We start from the raw sequence: 21,273 nt of genomic DNA, 5'->3' as shown, positions 1-21,273 counted from the left end.
ATTTTTCTGCCTTTTGATTTGAAAGTTTAATCTATTTACATAAAGTAATAACTGATAAGAAAGTACTACTTATGCCATTTTGCTCTTTGTTTTCTGTATGTCTTTTTAAAAAATTCCTAACCTTTGTGTAAATACTACCAGAGTAAGACTTTTCTAAAATGTCAAAAAAAAAACAGATGTTGGTGAGGATGCAGAGAAAAGGGAAACTCATACACTGCTGGTGGGAATGCAAACCAGTACAACTTCCATGGAAAACAATATGGAGGCTCTCAAAGAACTAAAAGCAGAACCATCATTCCATCCAGCAATCCCACCACTGGTTATCTACCCAAAGGCAAATAAGTCGTTGTATCAAAGAGACACCTGCACCCATATGTTTATCACTGCACCATTCCCAATAGCAAAGATATGGAATCACCCTAAGTGTCTATCCACAGATGATTGGACAAAGAAAATATGGTATGTGTATACCATGGAATACTACTCAGCCATTAAGACAAAGAATGAAATCATGTTTTTTGTAGCAACATGGTTGGAACTGGAGGCCATTATCTTAAGTGAAATAACTCTGAAATGGAAAGTTAAATACCTCATGTTCTCACCCATAAGTGTACACATGGACATGGAGTGTGGAACAATAGACACTGGAGACTTGGAAGGTGGGAGGGTTCGAGGGGGCTGAGGAATGAGAAACTACCTTTTGGGGACAATTGTAGACTATCTGGGTGATGGGGACACTGAAAGCCCAGACTTCACCACTACATGGTACGTTCATGAAACAAAACTGCACTTGTACCACCTAAATCTACAAAAATTAAAAAAAAATACTTTTCTAAAAGAACTTTTAAAGACACCTGGTTTAAGCAAGTACAATTTAGTTAACTATGCAATTTTAGCATACTTCTAATTAAGTATCATAATTCATAATAATAGCAAAAATATACATGATACCTAGAGTTAACAGTGTTAACTCTAAATGTTTGGTCATGATACCATTATGAAGGCTTCAAAAAGGAAAATTTATCATATGCTTTATTCTAAATTCCGTATTTTTCTATCAGCTCTTCTGCTTTAGAAATAAAGGCACTCATTGCATCTTCCTTTGACAATCCTTTTTGGAGGTTCTGTGCTTCCCATTTGGCCTTGCCTTTTAATTCTGGCATTTCTGGACACTCAATAGTGATGTTTCCAATTACAGCTTGTTTCTAAAACCCGTACAGTTCTTTCAGTTCTTCATCATCTGGTCTTGTTTTCAGCTTCTTCACATCTTCTGTGATCATGTCAAAATCAGCCTGCAGGGACACGGTAGCTGGGCTGTTGCTGCTCTCCAGGTACTCCTTCTGTATGTCTTATGCCTTTTTTGTTCCTCATTTCCTCCATTACTGCCTTCTTTTGTCTTGCATTGATTTTTTTTTTTTTGTAGTGTACCACTTAATACCCTTCTAATTTTCTTGACTTTTTTTAGAGACAGGGTCTTGCTCTGTTGCCCAGGCTGCAGTGCAGTGGCATGATCATGGCTTACTGCAGCCTCAAATTCCTCTGATTTTCTTACCAGTATGTTAAAAAAATTTTTAAGTAGTTACCACAGAGGTTACAATTAACATCATAAATTTATAACAACCTAGTTTAAATTGATCCCAATTTAGCTTTTATAGCATACAAAAATCTCTGCTCTATCCAGCTCTGCCCATACTTATGTTGTGATTGTCACAAATTATATCTTTATATGTTGTGTGTCCATTAACAAAAATATATCAGATTTTTTTCTTACTTTTTTTGTTATTTAAGCACCAAGCACAGGAGAAGCAAGGATACAAGAATTTTTATGTATTTATCTGTTAAATCACGTGGGAAATAAAAAAAGGAGTTATAAACTAAAAATACAGTAACACTGAGTTTTATATTTATTTATATACTTACCTTTACTGGAGTTCGTTATATGGCTTCTTGATATGGCTTCCAGTTTCTGTCTTCATTTCAGCCTAAAGGAATCTCATTTAGTATATTTTTGTAGAGCAGTTTCACTGGGAATAAACTTTCTTAGCTTTTGTTTATCTGGAAATGTCTTAATTTCTCTCTCCTTTTTGAAGGACAGTTTTGTGTTTCTGGATTCTTGGTTTACATAAAAGAAAAAGAGAGGTGGGGAGAGGAGGAAAGGGCCAGGGAGAGAGAGAGGGAGAGAGAAAGAAAAGGGAAAAAAGGAAGAAAAGATATCTCTTAGTTGGCTTTGTATTGGAGCTCTCCTTCAATGTTTAGACAAGCTGTTTATAGCTCTGCCTTCGCCTTCACTTCCTGCTTGCACTGAACCTGGAAATCAGCCAGAAGTGGAAGCTAATCTTCCACATAGATCTTCTCAGGTCTTTTCCAGCATGTGTTCTACTTTGGGTGTGCACATGGCTTTCTAAGTTCCCCAATATATGTGGACACTTTTGAATGCCTAATTTTTCAAAGAAACTCTCTCCCTCTCTTTTCCTTCCAGGCTTTCAGCTTATCTATAGTTTGCCTCAGTTGTAATTTTTTGTCCCAGGTGTAGCATGTTGTTTATTGGTCTTATAATGTTTGCAAGGAATGCTCTTCGCATAGCCACTTTTCTTCCATGAGTAAGTCTGAGTTAGGTGAAACAAAGGCAAGCTCCTTGTGTCAGTCCTTCAGGTAACCTTCAGACAGGTTAGAAAAGACAAACACGATTCTTTGTGAATACGATCTGCTCTTTTATCTCTGGAGCCAGAGTGAAGGGTCCAACACTGGCTGCTGTCTTCAAGACTTTCACTTAGTCTGGGAGAAAGGTGGAGCAAAGGCAAGCGAAAATTGAGCAAAGCTTTCTGGCATTTTTAATGTTTGTTTCTTGATTTGGTGTTCAGTTTTTTGCTATAAACCTTTGACTGTTTTCCAGAGTTTTGATAAAGTTGATTGCTGCAGTTTTGCTTAATTTATCAGTGTTTCTGTGGAAGAAGAGAGTGGGGGAGAGGAGGAAAGGGCCAGGGAGAGAGAGAGGAAGACGCTCCCTCTTGCACCATTTTAACCAGTGTCACCATATATCCTTTTTAATGAGCCATTTGAAAGTAAATTGCAAATATCATAGCACTTCCTTCCCCCAAATGTAAACAGTATATCTTAGGAAAATACAAATGTATAGGTATACTCTCATCAAAGACATTTAACATTGATACAATATTATTATCTAATATATGTTCTATTATTAATTTTCCTCAGTTGTCCCAATATAGCTTTTCCTTCCATTCCTATTCCAATCAAGTATCACACAAAGCGTGGTGGCAAATGTGTTTTTAATTGCTTTATTTTCCCAGTGAATTGAACCTTTTGTTGAGTGAAGATGCTGAAACTAACTTTTACTCATAAGAGCTACAACCCGTAAGAGCTGATGTTAAATTTTTAGAATTTTGTGAGTCAGTTAATTTCACATTGGTGGCTTGAAATTGGCCAAGGTAAGGATATTTTCACCACAGAAATTGAAAAACACTAGAAATAAGTCTTCCCCTTCCCCTGAGTGCCTATGAAATATTTACCAGTGTACTATAGCTTTTTATCAATGTCTAGGGATTCATTTTATTTCTGATAATGGTTTTTTCCTTAAATATTTGTCTTAATACTATCGTATATCTCCTGGATTTTATTTCCCTGATACATTGTTTTTCTTTTTTTCCCCACTTTTAATCTTTCTTTGTCTTTATAGTTGAAATAAATCACTTTAAGGCAGCATATGTTTGTTTTTTTAAAAAAAAAAAAACCTCAGTTTGGGCTGGGGGCGGTGGCTCACGCCTGTAATCCCAGCACTTTGGGAGGCCAAGGTGCGTGAATTACCTGAGGTCAACAGTTCAAGACCAGCCTGGCCAACATGGCGAAACCCCATCTCTACTAAAAAAAAAAAAAAAAAAAAAAAAACAACAACAACAACAACCAATTAGCCAGGCATAGTGGTGGATGGATGTAATCCCAGCTATTCGGGAGGCTGAGGCAGGAGAATTGCTTGAACCTGGGAGGTAGAGCTTGCAGTGAGCTGAAATTGTGCCACTGCATTCCAGCCTCGGTGACAGAGCAAGACCCCATCTCAAAAAAAATAAAATAACATAAAATAAAATAAAATAAAATCTCAATTTGACAATCTTTGATTGTAACTTAGAGTTTAGTCCATTTGGACAGTTGTTATTATTGATGTATTTGAATTTATCTCTGTTTTCCTTGTGCTGGATTATGTCCTATTTGACCCCCTTCTGTCCCCCACTAACCCCTGTAAGTCACTGACACTTTGCACTGCTCTGTGGCCTATGAGGATGACCTCTACAGCATCATCTGGGCTCCCTTGCCATCTGGTTTTGGGTTAAGTTCATAAATAGGACAGACCCATAGGTTTGGGAAGGTGTTCCTCCCTACCTGGCTACCATCTGTCAGTGGCTGCAGTCTGTTATGACTTTAGCTCCTGTTGGGAGGTGCCTCTTTCTTGGTTCCAACTCTTACTGAGCTCCGTTGACAGAGTCCTCATCTCTTTCTCTACCAGGCTTTGGTTTAGTATTGGTTTCCCACTCTTGCTCATGTCAGTATTTTTCACTCCCCCTTACTGGTTCCCTTAAATCTGCCCTCATCTCGTTAAATGTTTCCTTCACTAAACTCTTTTCATGTAAGCACTTCAAGTGTGTCGTGTGTTTCTTTTGGGACTATGATTGATATAATCTTCTTTGCAGTTTTTAAAATGTCCTTGCTGTTTCCTTGTTTCTTTTTTCTCATATCCCCCATTCTTTCAGCTTGAAGTTTTTCCCCCTCATTTTAGTTTTTCCACTCTTACTTTAGAAGTTATATATTCTGTTTCTATTATTTTAATGATTACTCAAAATATTTCAACAGAAATAATTTGCTTAAGAGATTTTTAGGACACTTTAACTCTGATAACCTTCCTCTTAGATTATAAGCAATTTTACTCAATTCTTTAATTCTATATTTTATTAAGCAAGCAAATTATATATTAATCAATATGATCATATATACTTGTGCCTGTTTAGAGATCTTAACATGTTTAAAATTTTCTTCATCAACTTTCTTTTGCATTACAAACTCTCCTTATAGGATCATTTTTCATTTTTCTAAAGTACATGCTTATAAATCCCTCTAGTAAGGGTCTATTGGTAATACATCTTCCATGGTGTTCTTTATTGGAAAGCGTGTTTATTTTGTCATTATTCATCAAAGATATTTTCACTGGGTATGTAATTCTAAAGTGACATTTTTAATATTGTAGGTTTCTACTTGTTGCAATTGAGAAGCTAGCAAGCTTCACATCTACTTTCCTTCTTTTTGTTCTGGCAGCTTTAAAATCTTGTTTTGTCTTTGGTATGTCATAGTTTTTCAGTGATGGTCTTGGTCTATATTTCTGTTTTATTTATTGTACTTGCAATATATTGGACTTTTTGAATCTAAAGATTCACGTCTTTAATTATGTTGGAAATATTAGTAACTCTCCCTCATTTTTTCATTCATTCCCTTTCAGTATTGCAAGTATATATTTGTTAGAGCTTCACACTCTACCCATTTTTTTTGTTTATCTTTATTATGTATATTTTATCTCTCTGACTTTCTGTGTTGTACTCTATGCAATTCCTTCAGATTTATCTTTCAGTTTACTAATTATTTCTTCATCTCTGTCTAATCTGCTATTTAATCCCAATACCATAGTTGAATTTTTTTCAATAAATGTATTTTACATTTCTTAAAGTTCTTGTTGGTTTTACTACTCTACTCATTTATTATAGACTCATTATTTGGCTATATTTTATTTTATTTAAAAATGTATTAGATATGTTTATTTTATATTCTATATCTACTTTATATCTGAAGCTTTTGTGAGTCTGATAATGCAATTTTTTAAAGGCTGAGACTTGTCCCAGATAATTTATTTCTTCATGTCTCACTATATTTTATTATGGATTTATGTTCCTTGAGATTTTATTAGTGGAGTTTTTTGAAAGTCCAAGTTGAAATTTAATTTCTTGAGAGAAATTTGCTTCGGTTTCTACTAAATGCCTGGGGACACTACCAACCTAAGACTTATTTAAATACAAATTGTTTCCTGTGTTTTGGGGGGGACATTCAGATTCTGTATATTCTGTCACTAAATCCACTTGAGAGCATGCTTGTAGTTTTGAATTATCAAGAATAACTTATTTCTGACCTTTATTTATGGCCAAGACTGAGACAGGCAATTTTCCTTACCATTTTCCTCTATGAGTAGATTGTTTTCTAGTTCACTCACTGAGAATATTGCTTTTTTTGGATTCCTTACTTTATGCAAAGTTCAGTATGATGGCCTGCCTCCCTTGGGCCTAGGTTCTATCTCTTGTCTGTCATTCTGAATGTTCAGTGATAACCAGAATGGGGGAAGAGGAAGGTGGGGAAGAAATGGGGAGATGTAGGTCAGGGGATGCAAAGTAGCAGATGTGTAGGATGAACAAGCCTGGAGATCTAATGCACAACATGAGGACTATAGTTAATAAAATTGTACTGTATTTCGGATTCCTGTGAAGTGGGTAGTTTTCAGCTGCTCAAAAACAGTAACAACAAAATTAATGGGTTACTATGTGAGATGATGGATATGGTTATTTGCTTCACTATAGTAACCATATCACTATCTATATATATCCCATAACCTCATGTTGTATACTTTAAATAATACAATAAAATTTATTAAAAAGTTTTTTTTGTTTGCGAGCTAGTCTGCCAAGAACCATAATTTTATATTGCTCCTGGATAAGAATAATCTTTATCTTATTTAGTTTAATCTTTCTCCTACTCTTAAGCGGTCGTGTTGTTTCAGTTTTTCCTTATTAAGTACAATAGTGGAGTGAACATCTTTGCTTTTATGTTTGTTGCTTCATTAATATTTAAATTGTTTTCTTGAGATAATTTCTGAGTAGGATTTCTGGGTCAAAGGAAAAATGACTATTGATGCAAAAGAAGTTTAGGAAGTAGGATCAACAAGATTTGGGTGTAGGAGGTGAGGCAGAGGAAGGAATCTAGTATGAGACTTAAGGTTTTGGCTTCGGTAAGTGGGTAGATGATGATGTCATTAACTAAGATTGGGAATACAGGTTAAGGTGGGTGTGTGCGTGGGGAACGATAACAAGTTCAGTTTGGACATGTTGCCTCTGAGGTGACATGTAGGTAGAGAAATTTTTAGTAGGCAGTTGGAAATACAGGGCAGAAGCTCAGGAGAGGGTTTCAGGCCATAGATACAGATCTGAGATTCACAAAGTTGGGATCCTCAGATCCCTGAGATTCCTTGGATATATTTTCAGTGGTCTGTGTTCACTAGGTTGATTTTTACATTTATGCTTACATTCATGCTTTCATTTCAACAATAATCTGAATTATTTGGATGACCACCTCATGAATGAATATTGCCAGCTTACTTCGGTGTCTGAATTGATATTTATGTTCATAATCTTGCTGGTGCCAAATATCACAAAGCTAGGCTTAATATGTGAATGATGCAAACAGGTCAAGTGCAGACACAATGGTGTCACTGTGTGCTTGCCCATGGGAATGAAGGTTTCACAGTAGTTTGAACAGAGAAAAGAGGTGGGAGAGCTGAATCATCACATGGCACACAGTTCTATTTTAATTAAAAAGGAAGTATGTTATTAGCAGCCAGTCCTATATTCACATTGTAAGCTGACAATTCAGTTTCAAGAAAACAACATAACCACACAAGTTAATGTTCATTTCATTTTATGAGTATTTTGCAATTTTAGTTTTATTTGCATTCACTTAAAAAAGTCTTTAGTTGTATCACTGTATAAGAACTATCAACATGGCTGGGTGTAGTGGCTCATGCCTGTAATCCCAGCACTTTGGGAGGACATGGCAGTGGATCACTTGTGGTCAGGAGTTCGAGTCCAGCCTGGACAACATGGCAAAACCCTATCTTTAGTAAAAATACAAAAATTAGCTGGGTGAAGTGGTGGGCGCCTATAATCCCAGCTATTCAGGGGGCTGAGGCAGGAGAATTGCTTGAACCTGGGAGGTGAAGGTTGCAGTGAGATGACACCACGCCACTGCACTTCAGCTTAAGTGACAGAGCAAGGCTCTGTCTTAAAAAAAAAAAAACCCAAACCAAAAGCAAAACCAAAAACAAACCCCTGTGAACTCAAGTAATTTACATTTAGTTTTATATTTAAGTAAGTAAATAATATTATAATTTAAAAGTTTTAGTCAATATTGAAAACTTAGGAGAGATTTTTCTTTAAATGACATTTGTATATTACACAAATTTTTGTGCAAGGACTGAGGCATGAATTTCAATGGGACTTATGATTTGCAATATAGAATAAGAAGAAAAAGGTACCAAGAATGGAACCCTGGAAAGTATCAGAAATTAAGGAATTAATTAAGGGAGAGAGAAAAACTTGAAAGTAAACCCAATAGTAAGAGAAGAATAAGAAATCTAGAAGAGAAGAGAGTTCTCAAAAGGAGAAAATTGAAAAACATCCTTGAAAGGCACAGAGATAGCCTTGGCCCAAACATTTTTGATTGAATAGTAGTGTCAAAAGTCAAATTTTTGAAGTTGAAGAAATGAATGGGAGGTGTGACTGTGGAAACTTTCCTAAGTTTGGCTATGGTGAAAACAAAGAATGCTTCCAGAATGGGGCACAATGTCACTATGAATGCAAGTGTTTGAGCATGTTTATTTGTTGAACAGAACAGGCTGATGGCGAGAAAATCCCTATATAGGTGAAAGAATGAGGTTTAACATTAACAGAATAAGATTTTAGAAGAGATGGGACTCTGGCCAGGTATGGTGACTTACGTCTGTAATCCCACCACTTTGGGAGGCCAGCCCAGGCGTTCAAGACCAGCCTAGGCAACAAAATGAGAACCTGTCTCTACGAAAAATAAAAAAAAGTAGCCAGGTGTAGTGGCGCGCACTTGTGGTCCCAGCTGCAAAAGAGGCTGAGGCAAGAGAATCATTTGAGCCCAGGAAGTTGAGGCTGCAGTGAGCCATGTTCACATCACTGCGCTTCAGCCTGGGTGACAGAATAATACTATGTCTCAAAATAAATAAATAAATAAATAAATAAATAAATAATAAAAACAGAGACTTAGCGTGATACAGATGACAAATGGCAGGATTACCCTGAAGGGTAATAATTTTCTGATATTCTTCTTTTGAGATGAGATATGAGGAAGTTTAAAAGTGGAAACTGGAGTTGATGCTTGGTGGTTTCCAATTTTCTGTGAAGTAGGGCCAGAGTGATAGGGAGGCAGTATTATGAGGTTCATGAAAGCAGTGGTGAAGATTTGTAATAGTTATTATGGGAAATGATCAGGGAACTTAGCAATACCGAATGCCTTGCTGAGATCTGAGTTCTAGTCTTGGCGGTGTCACTGACTAGCTCTGCAAATTAGGCAACTCGTTTATCTTGTCTGAATATTTGTAGAATAAAGAATTTGGAATAGGTAATTTCTGAAGTGCTCTCTAGTCTGCAAATCATTTAATTTATAACTCAGGCACTAAATCCTTTACAATAAGTAACCTAACAAAATAAATGCTTTATTTTCCTCTTAAAAGAGTTACTTCCAGAGCAAAAAACTTAAGCCATTTTGGACAACATCTAATCTGAAAGCCCATGTCGATAATTTAAAAGCCAGTTAGAATAGTAAAGGAAAAAGAAATGGAAGACTTACTTTTTCTCCTCACTTGTGAAATGTAGCAATCATCCACCAAAACCAAACAACACGAAACAACACTCATAGATCCATGAACTACAATAAGAAAAATAGTGAAAGAAATTATTGTCAGTGTCTTTTTGGTTTCTAGCTCCTGAGAATTCCTAAGTGAATTCAGCTATGGGTTAAATCATTATGAAATTCCAGTGAGGAACTGAGGAAAATGGGACAGCCTCAAGGAATTTCTTGTAACAGAATTCACTCCAAAGATCTAGCTACAGTGCCTTTTAAAGGAAAGAATGGCTCTGAATAAATAGAGGCTTGACAGTGACTGAAAATGTAAATTTAATGGTTTTTTTCTCTGTGCTCTCAAGCATTTTGTTCATAATTACACTTTTTAGAATTTAAATTTAATTTATAATTTGAAGTGTTAATCAACCAAAGTAACTTCCTGAAGATCATATCTGGCCTTGCAAAGAAAGTTAAAACTACATTGATCAATGACAGGAAAGCTAACTCTTTATTTTTCCATTGAAAAAGTTTTTTGCTTTAAAAAGATCAAAGCAATAGTAAAGCATCTCAATGCCTGACATGCCAGAAAATCCAGGACCGTATGATTTGCTGAACAGCTTATCCTGGAACACTGGGAAAGCGACTTTTATGGAGCCATGTGAACCCGCTAGACTCCATTGTGTCCAGCTCTTGGCTGTGCCTCTGTGGAGGAGGAAGAAGCCTCCAGTAGCAGGCAAGGTGCTCGCCTTGCCAACTTTCACACCATTTATCTATTTACACTTCTGCTTCCCACCAGAATCTGAGCTCCTGGAGAACAGGGGAATTGCTTAATTCATCTTTTTTTCCCTAGAGCCTATAACAGCAACGTGCATATAACAACTTCCTAAAATATGCTTATAGGATCAATGAATGAGGCAAATCTATGATCCAGTGTTGCAAATAATTAAGTGAAGAGTATAGAATAATTTCCAAACATTTTTAAGGTATGGGCAATCATAGTTCTTTTCAGTTATACTAACATGGAAAGAAATGACATCTGGCATCTTTCAAAATTAAGGAGATATATATATATATATATTCCTGAATACATCTATGAGCATATGTTGTTTTGATTATTTCCACATATCTCTTGCCAGACCAACTTTTCTTTATTTTGTTATTCCCCCGATTAAGGATCCATGATGCTTTCTAGGTGCATGATGTATTGGTTTGGAGCCTTAGGACAATCTAATAAAAAGCAGAGTTTTCAATTAAGTCCAAGATTTCATCAGCATTGTGTAATGGAAATTACATAGAATCATATTATGTGGGCATAATTATTACTCAGTTCTTATCTGAATGCTAAGCAAAAACAAAAAAGAAAAAGAAGAAAAAAATGTATCTGAGTAACTGGGAAGTCCGGGAGATCGCATCTGGCTGTAGGCACAACTGTTCCAAAGACTCAAACCATGTTGCCACGACTTTGTTTCCATCTTTATTTCTCAGGTTCACTTATTTCTTCTTGACTTCAGTCTTCAGTTAGGATTTATCCTCTACAAAGGCAAGATGGCTGGCCTCCAAATGCCTCAGGCTCACATCCTTCAAAGTAATCTCCAAAGTAGAGAAAATCTTCCCAATTAACTTCAGAGGAAAAGTCTGGGGGAGTACTCTGCTTGGCCTAAACTATGTCTTTATTTGCTAAATCTGGATTGCATGCCTTGGCCTTGTGGCCTAGGGAAGGTAGAGTCCCATGCTGGCCATTTCCTTTCAGGGAGTGCAGTTCTCCAAAGGAAAATGTGTGGCTGTTACTGGAAGGGAAGTAGAGACAGATGAATATAGGTTTAACACTCTACTACACCAGAGCTGAGACGTAGCTGGGATGTGCAGGTCCAGTGAACCAGCTGGCATCCTTCCAGATTGTTCAGGAGTCCATTCTGAATGGCTGGTGTCTATGCCGTACCATTGTTAACTATTTAGAATACCATTCCTGCGTGACAGTATCTCACTACTTATGAGTTACAAATAACATATGTAATGCAATATGAGCACTGTGGAACACATAAAAAGGACATTTATCTTTATGGAACAAAATTTACCCTTTGCACTTAAAACATTTGTTTTTGAGGAGGCAAGGTATTTTTTCAGAGTCTGATCAGAGGTAGAGGAGGGAAAGAGAATTGGTGCAACCCAGTGCTCTTGGTTTCTCATTAAGAAAAAATAACACACATGTGCACACACATGCACACACACACATATATGAAGTATTTATATGATATTATCACTCGCCACAATATTTAAAAGTGATTTGACTTTCTGATAATAAGACCAAATATTCCCCTCAGTAGTGAGCTTAGGGAAACTAGCACCAAAGCAAAGCTAAGTCCCAAGTCCCTAAGATGCCCTTCAAAAGCAGTCATCCATTTAATTTGATCTATTAAACAAACTTAGCAGTTGGGATGCCCACACAGTGAGAAAGCCTGCTTAGAGATGAAATTTTGGCTTTAATTGGAATCTTCTGTCCTTTATTAGACAACCATAAGCTTCCAATTATATACACCATCTTTGTTTCAAATATGAAATTTTGGATTTATTAAAACATAAATTTTTATTCTTAGCAACAGATTTAGGAATAAAAATGAGCTTCTGTCGTGAACAAATATTATGAGGGTTTTTCTTCTTTCTTTCTTCCCTTTTTTGGCCACACCCCAAGCAGTTATTAAGAACTGACTAAACACCCACTGTGTATCCAGAACTGTGTTAGCTACTTGGAATTATTAAAAAGAAGTTGGAAAAGTGATTCCCGTCCTTGAAGAATTTAGGTAATATATCTCAGGAGAAAAAATTAATGTACCTAGAACAATCAGGTAACAAATAAACAGTTGCTTTGCTGTCTCCACTAATAGTATAATGACTTTCCCTCCATTTCAGTCTGTTGAAATTTTACCCATTCTTTGGGGTCTGTCTCCAGAACTATCCTTTCTATAGCGTCACTGATTTCTTGAATGTAAAGTGGGGCCCATATCCCTGTGAACCAACCACCCAAACATTTGATTTAAATTGTCCCTCTTCAGATGTCTTTGACTCTTTATCATCTACAGGCTGCAGTTCAGCCCTGACCACCTCTCTTGTCTTTTCCCCACCAGCTCTTCTAGGTACCTACTATTTTGAAGGCAAACCAAATCCTACTATCAAACTCAAACCTAGTTTGGTACAGAACCTGGTACCCAAACCAAAGTTGCTAAATGCTGTGCATTTCCACATCCAGTCTTTTCTTCCTGCAATAACCCTTTCCTTCCCTTTCCCCCAACTTAGTCCCTGATGAAGTTCCACTTATCTACTAACTGATCTCAGACCTCACTCTCTACATGAGGTCTTCTCCCTTTCCATCTACTAGACCAGGATGTCTCTGTATTTCCTGTACCTATTTTTGTGATTCTGGGTGGTAATGATTTTTTTTCATGTTTGCATTCCCCTTCTAGCCTCTGTACCTTGAGGGTGGCACCCATGCCTGACTTATTTTGGAGTCTTGAGTGCCTTGTAGAGTGCCTGACACACAGCAGATTCTCCATAAAATTGTATTAAAATGAGTTAAATTAAATAGGAGTCTAGAGAAGACTTGAGGTAGCCGAAGGTCCTTACTGAGCCTTGGGTTTTATTTTAATGGTGAAAAGGGGACAACAGGAGCAACACCCCAGAGATGGGCATGAACCTAGCAAAAGCTGGGGACCATGAATGGACACATCTGGCTTGAGTGGAGGCTGTAGAATAGGGAGTGTTGGGAAATAAGGTCAGAAAGGCCAGGCAGAGCCATAGAAGACTTTGTCAAAAGCAGAGGAGGTGAAACCTGATATAATACCTAGTGCAATTCAAGAAAAGAAAAATTTAGAAATATCTGTACACAAAATAAGCCTCGTCCCTTCTATAATACCTCTACTTTGGAATTTATCATTTTGTTACTATTAGTATGTCACTGTTCCAAAGGGCCTTGCATCACTAAAGCATAACAGTGTGGGGTTTTGAAGTGAAGTGGGATGCATGGGAGTCGGAAGCCCTGGAGTTGAATTTCCACTCTGGCACTAATTTGTGACTTGCTATGGTGAAATTGTTTTGAGTCGCTAATCCTCAGTGTTCTCATCTGTGGAATGAAGGCATGAAGGTGCATGACATGATTCATGAGTTCCCTTTGATCTCTAGTACTCAACATATGGAAGGATAATGAATTCTTAGCCAACTTATTAATCTACCCTTGTTTTTCTTTTTCTTTTTCTTTTCCCTTTTTTTTTTTTTTTTTTTGAGATGGAGTCTTGCTCTGTAGCCCAGGCTGGAGTGCAATGGCATGATCTTGGCTCACTGCAACCTCTGCCTCCTGAGTTCAAGTGATTCTCCTGTCTCAGCCTCCCGAGTATCTGGACTACAGGCACGTGCCACCACGCCTGGCTAATTTTTGTATTTCTTTTTAGTAGAGACGGGATTTCACCATATTGGTCAGTCTGGTCTCGAACTCCTGACCTCGTGATCCACCTGCCTCGGCCTCCCAAAGTACTGGGATTACAGGTGTGAGCCACCGTGCCCAACATGTTCTTGGTTTTATTTGCTTGCTTGTTTACCAGTTTTCTGGTGTCAGAGTTGCTTTATTAAGCTGGTCTCTGACAGTCCCACAATATGCTCTGCTGAGATCAGCCTCTGAAGCTTGACCATCTTGTCAGACCTGGAAAGCCCTCCTCAACCTCCACTTCTCCTTCAAATCCCAGCCCCAGCCAACATCCTTCTTAAAGTTTTCCTGACCTCTCCATGTCTTTGCTATTTCCCTCCACTTTTAGAGTTTAAAGATAATTCGTCTTGAGTTACTACTTGCTTCATATTGGCTTTTCTCTCTCCAATTAGTTTGTAAACATCTTAAAATAAGTAACTGTTAAGTGTAATATTTGCTTATCTCCCCCCCGTCACCACCGCCCCACCATCACCATACCTGGCATAAAGCGAGGCGCAAAATAAACATCTAAGGAGGTTTTTGAATATTGAACTGAATGATGTACAAGGGATATTAATAAAAATAGAAAAACTGAACATCAAAAAGGATAATCTATAGGGATTGGAATGGAAATAATTGTAGCATATCAATAATTTTATACATGGTATTTTGTACCCAGCAAAAGACTGTTTTAAGACAGAGTGATCTGTGAAGTTTCTGGTCTGTGGGCTTGTCTTGAATTAAAGAGTGGGTGGTACTAGGGCTTAGAGATATTCCAGCCAACTCGAGGAAAAGAGAAACAGAGAACTGTTTACTGAGTGACTTTGCTGTTGGAAATGTCCCAACTGCAGCTTGGGAACATCGGGCAGAGTTACCACCCTGCTGCCACAACCTCTGCCAACTTGGATAAAAAGCAGTGAAGTTGACCTGTCTTTTGGCTCTGGAACAAGGCGAGGGAGCGCACCAGCAGGCAAGGGAAGGAAAACGTTGTGAAATGAAAGACATGAAAAAGAGATGACTCTGATCTTCTTTCTCCTCAATACCCTGAGTCTCTCTCCTGCCTCCTTGACACCTGTAAACTGGTATAAAGCAGAATTCTCTACCTTACACCAAGTGGGGCCTGGGGCCCTTGGAGTCCAGCTTGGGATAACAAGACAGCAGTGAGAAACGGTTGTTTTGTTCCCTAAAGTGGTCCTAGGTTTGAAAAGGTTTGAAATTAGTGCTCTAAGAAGGTAATTAGCTTTTAAACAACATAACACTTCAAAAAATCAATGTAAAATATAAGACAAAAAGTCGCTGTTTAAAGTAGTTGAGTTCTAGATCTGACAGTATCATGGCTCTCTTGGTTGTAAATTAGCTCATGGAGATAAAACGTCTGAGTTTAGGACTTCAGATCCTGCCTTTGCTGTCAGATTGCCTCAGGCTGTCTCTGGTAGGAAAGTCTAGAAACATGGATTCATTGTATACCACCCCCCCACTTTCTGACATGCTCCAAATCTGTTAGTGTTTGTAACAGAACTCTGCATTGCACTGATTTGTCTTACTGTGTGGGGAAATTGTAGGAATAACTCCCATGTGTCATCAACCATTTAGTCGGCATGCAGTTCCTTAGCAGGGAAAATGGTAAGATTTATTAGGGAAAGTATCTGTCATCCCATATAAATAGATGCACAGTTAACGCAGATGTAGCAGGCAGGGTGTATGTTTCTGTGTGACTGATCATGAGGAACTTATTATCAGGAACGCTGTAGAAAAATCAGTCATTTGGGAAGGTGGCAAGCATAAGGGTACACTTATACTTCATGCAAAATGCTCCTCAAAATAGTAATTTTGGCTTTAAGTGCATTGTTGTGGTAGGAATCATTTTTATTAAAAATATATTTTTGCTTTAATTTTTTTACTATTGAGAAAATATATGCAAGTGATAAAAACAGCCAAATAATAGAAAAGGGATGTAAAGATCTTTTTCCTCTGCTCACCCCAGTCTCCTGCGTCCCTCTCCCTCAGAGGCCATCACTGTTGCCAATTTATTTTGTGTCATTAGGAAATCTGCACAAACAAGGTCATCCTCTTCTTCAGCGTTACAAACATGGTAGTCCACTCCCCACACTCTTCTGAAGTGGTTCTGGAAAGCATTTCTTGTTAGTCTGCAGTATGATCCAGGCTTATTGTTTTTCACAGATTTAACCAGTGTTGACATCTTGCCTGACTTGAGTTTTTTGCTTGTTTGTTTTAACATTACAGATACATTTTAACCATAGCACCCACTGCCCAATTCCATTGCTCTCTGCCCAAAGATAATCACTATCCTGAAATTAGCATATATCCTTCCTGCCTGGTTATTATATATTTTGCACATACATAGTTGGTATTTCATTGTATGACTTTGGCACCATTTATTGATCCAGCATTCTTTTTTTTTTTTTTTTTTTCGTTTTTTTTTTTTGAGACACGGTCTCATTCTGTCACTCAGGCTGCAGTGCAGTGTTGTGATCTCAGCTCCCTGCAGCCTGAACCTCCCCAGGCTCAAGTGATCCTCCCCCCTCAGCCTTCTGAGTAGCTGAGACTAGGCATGAGCCACCATGCTGGGCTAATTTTTGTATTTTTTGTGGAGGCAGGGTTTTACCATGTTGCCCAGGCCGGTCTTGAACTCCGGGGCTCAAGAGGTCCGCCTGCCCACATTGGTCTCCCAAGGTACTGGGATAAAGGTATGAGCCACTGAGCCCTGTCCACAATTATATTTTTGAACATTTAGGTTGGTTCCAATGTTTTGCTGTTGAAAACAGTGCTACAAAAAACATTGTATTTCATTTCTCCTTGGGCATATGCATGAGAATTTTTCAGGATACATACCCGCAGGCAGAATTGCTAGGTCATAGGTTAGCATGTCCTCATCAACTTTGTTTGATATTGCAACATTGTCCTCCAATGTGATTTTCAACAATACACATTCACACCAGCCATATTTACAAGTTATTTTTTTCTTTTTCTTCCACATCCTTACCAACACTTGGGCTTCTCAGACTTCTAAATTTTGCCCATCTGATGGATGTTAAATAGTACTTTATTGTGGTTTTAATTTGCATTTATTACTGAAGTTGAGTATCTTTTATGTTTTTTGGCTATTTAGTTTCCTTCTAACAATTAACTGCTGATACCATCGACAAATTTTCTACTGTATTGCTTGCTTTTTTCTTATTGATTTATAGAGATTTAAAAATATTCTTGATGCTAATACCCAGTAATATATACTATAATTAACTTCTCCAGTGGCTTGCATTTTCACTGTGTCTGGTGTCTTTTGTTTAATAGAATTTTAATATTTAAATGTATTCAAATGATCATTGTTATTTATGCTTTTGTTATTTTATTTAAGAAACTTGAAAAATGTAATAAAGACATTCTCCTGTATTTACTTTGTGATTTTAAGATTCTCCCTGCCACCCTACCATACAGTTAAGGTTTTTAGTCCATGTAGGATGTATTTTGTTGTGGTATGAAATAGGGATGTAAATTCCTTTTCCCTGTACATAGTCAGTTGTCTTAGGACCACTAAGGTAATGTTTGCCACTCCCTGCCGATATGTAAGAGACTTCTGTTCTATATCAACTTTCCATGTATGTATTTGTCAGTATCTGTACCCTTTATTCCATTCTTTTGGCTTATTTTTACTTTTTAATTTTTGAGAGAGAGTCTCCCTTTGTCACCCAAAGGGTGGAGTGCAGTGGCATGATCTCGGCTTGCTGAAACCTGCGCTTCCTGAGTTCAATCAATTCTCATACCTCAGCCTCCAGAGTAGCTGGAATCACAGGCGTGCACCACCATACCCAGCTAATTTTTGTATTTTTAGTAGAGACGGGTTTTACCATGTTGGCCAGGTTGGTCTCTAACTTCTGACGTCAAGCGATCGTCCCGCGTCAGCCTCTCAAAGTGCTGGGATTACAGTTGTGAGCCACTGTGCCAGGCCCTTTCAGCCTATTTTTATATTCCTGTCCCCAAAGCCACACTGCTTAAAGAATTATAACCTTATATAATTAGCCTGGTAGGGCAAATCACCTCTCTTTAGTTGTCTTTTTCAAACATTTCTGTGCTAGTTGAGTATCTAATCTTCCACACCCACTTTTGGGTTAGATTGTTAAATTCCATGAAGCCTTGTTGGGATTCTGGTTGGAATTACAATGATTCATAGATCCATTATAAATTCACAGGGTGATCTGCCAGATTGACACAATTATCTTTCCATTCCTCAGTGTCTCATCATTTATCCAGCGCATCTTTTATGTTGTGTTTTATAATTTTGCCTAAATAGGTCTTGCAGATATTTCTGCCTAGATATCTATTCTAAATGGGAGAGCACACACACAGAGACACACACAACTTTTTTCCCCTCTCATACCATACCCTGAACATGTATTCAGAATGTTGAATTTTCTTGTTTGAATTGTTTGTCTACACATTCTCCTGCATTTTTAATGTAAATTATCAGATAGTTTATAAACAGGGACATTTTTTTCCCCTTCTTTCTAATTCTTATTCTTTTGAAGAATATTGGCACTGGCTAGGACTTTTAATATTAATATAAGGGTTAAGAGAAGCTGTGATAACAGGCACTCTTGACTTGCTCCTGACTCTAAAGAGAATGCTTCTAGTGTTTGACCACTAAGTATCATGTTTATCTTGGGTTTTTGGCAGCTATATACTTGGGAGAGATTGCTGATCCCTCCCTCTCACATTGGTTCTTCCTTTTTTCCTCTGTAGAATCTCTATTTTATTTGGAGACATCACTGTCAAGAAAATTGCCTGCATTTCACTGCCACCTTCAAGTGGGTGAGGGCATATAACATAGTTCCTGCCATTGGGATGTAAGTAGAAGTGATATATGCAAATTCCAGTAGTACCCCTAAAGTGCAAACATAATCACTCCTCCCTTTTCTCCTTCCTGCCCCCTAGAATGCAGATGTAATGACTGGAATTGGAGCAATCATATTGTACTTGATGTGATCTTAGGAATAAAGATCTTACCAAATTTCAAAATATTAGAGGGAACTTGGCTCTGGGCCACCTAATCAGTCTTTTAGTTGCGAGAGAAATAAAATTCTATATAGTTTGGAATTTTCTGCCACTCACAGCCAAGCTCAATTATATAATTATATAATTGATGAAAAAGCAACTTATGGCAAAAAAAAAAAGCTATTGGCAAACTGGAAATGGACTACAACCTCATTTTCCTGATAAAATTTGTCATCTTTATCAATGAGGTGAATTACATTGATAGATTTTTAATATTCAACCATTCTTGGTATTCTGTCATGATATGTTTTTACAGGTGGTAAATACAGAATGATTTTGTTTCTTACTTTTTGCAAGGTTTTAATATGAAAAACTTCAAACATACAAAAAATTTGGCCCATACAGTGAACACCCTTATGCCCACCAACCAGATTCTATAATTATTTTATTATATTTGCTTTGTGCCTTATCTAATATGATGTCTTAATGCATTGCTGAATTCAGTTAGATGCTATTTTAAAATATTTGAGCACATGTGCTCAAAAGTGAGAAAAAACAACTATTTTCTTTTCTCATTTTGTCTTTTTCCAGTTTGGGTATCAAAAATATACTTATAAAAGAAGTAAAGAGAGTTCTCCTATTTTTGTTTCACTGAATGAAAAAGTCTGTTCAATACAGGAAATAAACTTTGAAGATTTGGTAAAACTCACCTCTTTGGGTAAGTACTTGATTGGCATAGTATTTAATGAATAGATTTTTTTTAAACTGTAGATTCAGTTCTTTTAATGGGTATAAATAAATAGATTGCCATTTCTTTTTCACGTCACTTTTAGTGATTTACATATTTCTAGAAAACTGTCCATTCCATTTAAATTGTCAAATGTGTTACGGTGAAACCCCGTCTCTACTAAAAAATACAAAAAACTAGCCGGGCGAGGTGGCGGGCGCCTGTAGTCCCAGCTACTCTGGAGGCTGAGGCAGGAGAATGGCGTAAACCCGGGAGGCGGAGCTTGCAGTGAGCTGAGATCCGGCCACTGCACTCCAGCCTGGGCGACAGAGCCAGACTCCGTCTCAAAAAAAAAAAAAAAAAAAAATTGTCAAATGTGTTAATATAATGATGTTGATTGTATTCTCTTATGCTTTTAAAAATTTATAGTCAAGTCCTTTTTTCCCACTTTTTTCTCTTACACTCTCAATCAATCTTGCCAGGTTTTGTCTATTTTATTAGTCTTCTAAAAGAATTGGGTTTTAAATAGATTGAATCATATTGTCTTCATATAGAATATGAATATATGAATCCTTATTGAGTTATGAACTGTTACTGTTTCTATATGAAACCTTATTGATTTTTTCTCATTTTGGCTATTTCTCCTCTTATTTTTGATTTTTTTTTCCTTCTACTTTCTCTGTTCTAATTTTTAAACATTTTGACCTTTCGGGTGTGTGCTTCCTTCTCTTCCATTATAGGCATTTAAAGCTCTAAATTTCCTTCTAAATACTGCTTAAACTCCATGCCACATGTTTTGGTACTCATGTTTTCATTGAGCGGTGTTACACATTTGGTATTTTTTATTCATTTTTCTACCTTAATAATTATTTAGAACTTTCTAAAATAATGGGGCAGTGTAACTATTATATTGATTTTTGATTTTATTGCATTGCTGTCCGAGAATGTTTTATGTGATTTTGGTCATTGGTGTTTGTTCGAAATTTGCTTTTTGACGTATTATGCTTTTTATAAATGTTTCATGTGTGCTAGAAAGAATGTGTTTCCTGGGAATCTCTGAGCCTCCTCTGGCTCAGGAGGCTGCCCGTAACAACAACAAAAATAATGAAAAGAATGCGTTTCCTGTAATTTTGGGTGTAGAAATTACCTGTGTTCTTTGCATCTTCTACCACTATGATTATACATTTATCATTTTCTCTTTATAATTTTGACAGTGTATTGTGTATACACACACATACATACATACTGAAGTTCCAACTTACTATTTCTTCAATGTGAATTCTTTTTATTCTTTTATCATTATATAGTGGCCCTCTTTTTCCATTACTTTTATTTTGCCTTAAAGTTTTAAAAATGATAATATTGTTATGTTTAATTAAAAAAATATTTTTCTAGTACA

At 37.0% G+C, this 21,273-nt stretch overlaps 1 long non-coding RNA gene and 1 pseudogene across 1 annotated transcript in view; one reads left to right on the top strand and one right to left on the bottom strand.

Moving 5' to 3' along the window:
• The window catches only part of LOC119628040 (uncharacterized), a 90,428-nt gene extending 69,239 nt beyond the window's left edge, over window positions 1–21,189 (top strand). Inside the window, exons 5-6 of the long non-coding RNA XR_005244333.2 lie at window positions 18,896–18,999; window positions 19,739–21,189. This is a non-coding gene — a long non-coding RNA (uncharacterized lncRNA). The remainder of the gene's footprint in view (window positions 1–18,895; window positions 19,000–19,738) is intronic.
• LOC103246086 (acyl-CoA-binding domain-containing protein 7 pseudogene) lies at window positions 958–17,135 on the bottom strand (annotated as a pseudogene).
• Window positions 21,190–21,273: the final 84 nt, after the last annotated feature.

Source organism: Chlorocebus sabaeus, chromosome 26 (assembly GCF_047675955.1).
Source record: "Chlorocebus sabaeus isolate Y175 chromosome 26, mChlSab1.0.hap1, whole genome shotgun sequence".
Taxonomy (NCBI): domain Eukaryota; kingdom Metazoa; phylum Chordata; class Mammalia; order Primates; family Cercopithecidae; genus Chlorocebus; species Chlorocebus sabaeus.
The sequence above is the reverse complement of the archived record's forward strand: the minus strand, read 5'-3'. Positions and strand labels throughout refer to the sequence as shown.